The sequence below is a fragment of the Octopus bimaculoides genome, chromosome 1 (assembly GCF_001194135.2).
Source record: "Octopus bimaculoides isolate UCB-OBI-ISO-001 chromosome 1, ASM119413v2, whole genome shotgun sequence".
In the NCBI taxonomy this organism is placed as follows: domain Eukaryota; kingdom Metazoa; phylum Mollusca; class Cephalopoda; order Octopoda; family Octopodidae; genus Octopus; species Octopus bimaculoides.
In genome coordinates this window covers 44,516,891-44,520,503 of record NC_068981.1, presented here as the reverse complement: position 1 = coordinate 44,520,503, position 3,613 = coordinate 44,516,891, and positions in this window count along the sequence as shown.

The following is a 3,613-nucleotide window of genomic DNA, read 5'->3' as shown; positions in this document are numbered from 1 at the left end:
ATATATATGTATATAAATGAAGTATAAGGAACGGAAAAATTGTAGGTGTAGACGAGTTTTAATTCATAACCCAGGTTGGTACAGAACCAATATACATTCTACAAATAGTTTCGGAGTCTAATTAGTTCGAAAGACAAAAAGGAAAAAGCTCTTGAAATAAAAAAAATAGATTCTTCCTCAGGAATTACACACTGGCATGAAAGTTTACGTCAAACAAAAATATACAAAGACTCCTCATAACCCAGACAGAGCGAACAAATAATAATAGAATGAAAGATAACTAGAACGCAGGATAATTTAAAACCAGAAGAAAAAATATTTAAAAAAAAACACTCCAGCATTTTATTAACATTACAATTCACGATATGTAGTAAAGACAGATAAATTTAATGAAACAAAAATTAACTACAAAAATAATAGGATTATCTAATCAGAAATTAAAAATCAATAATCACAAGCTTATATATTATCTTATAAAAAGTAATAAATGTCCTAATTCAAAGTTAGTAATATGTTAATATCAAACGAAAATAAAAAAGAAAAAGCAATTCTTTTGTTTACAAAATAGCCATCTACTAGTAAAACAGTAGGACAAGAAAGAGAAAGAGTAGTATCAGTGAAGGGAGAGGAGAGCAAATAGTAATACAGTGAAGGAGAGGTAGAGAGAGTAATAGCCAAGAATGAAAGAGTGAGAGAAAGCAATAACAGTTTGAGAAAGAAAAATGCAGAGTGTAACTTCTGTTCTCAACATATGAATGAGAAAGAAAGGGACCAATAAAGTAAAAAAAAACAGCGATTCAACTCTGTGTGAGCATATGTGTATATGTGTGTATGAAAAAGGGAGCTATGTGAATATATGTATGTGTGTGTGTGTGTGTGAGAGAGAGAGTGTACATGCGTAATGGAAAAGTACAACTCTATAACATTTAAAAAAAACTGATTTCATACAAATTATGTTTGAGTACAACTGTGCATGTGTGTGCTTGGGAAATATGTGATTGCTTCTATCTGAGATTATATTGTACTTCATGTTGTACCTTGTTTAAATAACAATTAGCCATCAATTATAAACGGCACGGGGTCGACTGATAAATAATTATACAGAAATATCAAACGGTTGTAATATAATTAAACGAATTAAACGTCAAATCCACCGTCTCACAATCAAAGATGAACCAAAATCACAATATCTTAAAATTTAAGTTAAAAATTAAAAAAATAAATTCTTTTTTTTAATTTTTATATTTAGAAACTAAAAAAAACAGTATGAGAGGAACCAACATGAGTAGTAAATAGTAAGGCTGAAACAGAAATTATCAAATTCTCAAAATCAACTAAATTAAAATAAAACCAGACAGACTAGAACGCCTGTAACAGACATCCTTATTGAAAATTTTTAAACACACATTTATTTTCATGAACACAGAAAAAAACCCATTTCAGATTTAGAGATTAGCAACCTTCTTCTAGAGACTAATATAAAAAATAACTCCCCGGAACAAAGAGAACAGAACTTATCACCAATCCTATAAGCGGGGGCAGTCCTCAAAACGCTCCATTCAATAAAGTACGTTTTATTATTATCTTTTAGATTCCAGATGAAATTACTAGGACTAGGAGAAGAAGCCCTATTTCTGTTCCTAAAGGAATGGTAATGATTCGAAACCCTTTTCTTAATAAAATTAGAAGAACTAATATAAAAGTAATCATTATATGTAGAAATAAATTTAACTTGATAGACGACTTATATGTGTGTGTGTGTATGTGTGTGTGTGTGTGTGTGTGTGTGTGTGTGTGTGTGTGTGTGTGTGTGTGTGTGTGTGTGTGTGTGTGTGTGTGTGTGAATGTATGCGTATATATGTATTTATTTAAAAAAGGTGTCATTGAAAGTCACACTTTATTTTCAAAACTGTTTCCTTTTCATGTTTTTAAATGCTGTGAACTTGGTGTTTATCTGTGTATATACATTCATACTGTGAAGGCGCGTGGCTTAGTGCTTAGGGGTATTTGACTCACGATCTTAAGAAACTGAGTCTGATTTCCCGTTGACGCGTTATGCCCTTCAACAACATACTTTATTTCATGTTGCTCCAATTCAGTCTGCTAGCAAAAGTGAGTAGTACCTTTATTTCAAATTTGGAACGTCATAATTTTCCCTGATAACTATGTTAACAGTACACGTGTCTGTGGAGTTCTCAACTACTTGCACGTTAATTTCACGGGCAAGCTGTTCTGTTGGTCGGATAAACTGGGACCCTCGTCGTCGCAACCGACTGAGTACATACTGAGAGACTAAGAGACACATAATGGTGTTGTCATATTTATATGAATATATGTTAACGAACTTACTTTCAATATGCGTATGTCCTTAGATATCAAAAGACAAACAGACAGAGAAAGGAGGGCGATAGAAGAGACAGACAGGAAGAATGCAGTTTCACATTTTTACTTCCAATGATGTTATAATCTACTCTTTTTAAAAGATGAATCTGTTCAGTCTGTCTGGCATATCACATAAATAGTTTAATGATTCATTACAATTCTTCTCTTTTTTTTTTATACATTCAATGACTAAACACCATCGTTAGAGTCAGTGTATCAAAAGATGACAATGTGCCCTATGAAAGTAGATCATATTAACAAGTTTTATGTAATTTTCTCAATTAAATTTTGCCCTAATTTCAAAATTTGTCTTGCTTTTTCTATTTACTTTGCTATTTCTGATATATATACCTATATCTTAATTAAGGAAAGTATTACTAATTACTGTCAAAGAGGTTGTAAATCATGTTATTCTGGCCGATGTGTTTTGTGTAACCGCAATTGCCCTCTATTGTGGTACATCACCTCTATGGTATTGTTTTTCTCCATTCTTTGCAAATTGTTGACGGTTGGATGAAAATTCAAGGTTCTCTTTACTATTCTCAGATATCTTCATATAAGTACTTAAACCGTATATCGCAAATGGAAACAAATTGAAGAAATAACATTATATGTGGATGAGATAGGTGGTCATTATGAGATGATGTGATCCCCACACATAAATGCCGGTGTACTGCTGATAATTTTGCTTGTTATAAAATCTGTTGAAATTTGTCTTGGTTTGCAAAGAGGACTTATGCTCATCCGGCTCTCTATTTTATGGGGCTCAGCCTCTCACACGTTATAGTCTCAGAAACTAGATAAAAGAGTTCTAGATCTTGTGATGGATCTAAACTGACAATGCATATAATTTATCGTAGGTGGTAAGTCAAAATGTTCAAGCAGCAGTTAAATTCAAATACCACATAATGCATAGAAATAAGAAAACCATTTTCAAGTTTTCCATTAATTGTATTTCATGCAAAAGGTGGCATTTGATTACGGCTCATTTATTCAGTTCTGAATAGTTTTACAATACAGGTTAATGTTTCCGTATAACATTTCTTCAATTATATATGTTTTACTCGTATTTGAACAAACATTGTTTTGACCAAAGGCTTTATAAAATTCATAAAATCAAAAATATGAAATCAAAAAAACAAAAAAAAAGTAGTCTAGAATGAGATATCCTGGAAAGTAAAGAATATATAAATAAATATTTTCTTTGCTTTTCATTTCTACCCCCCCCCCC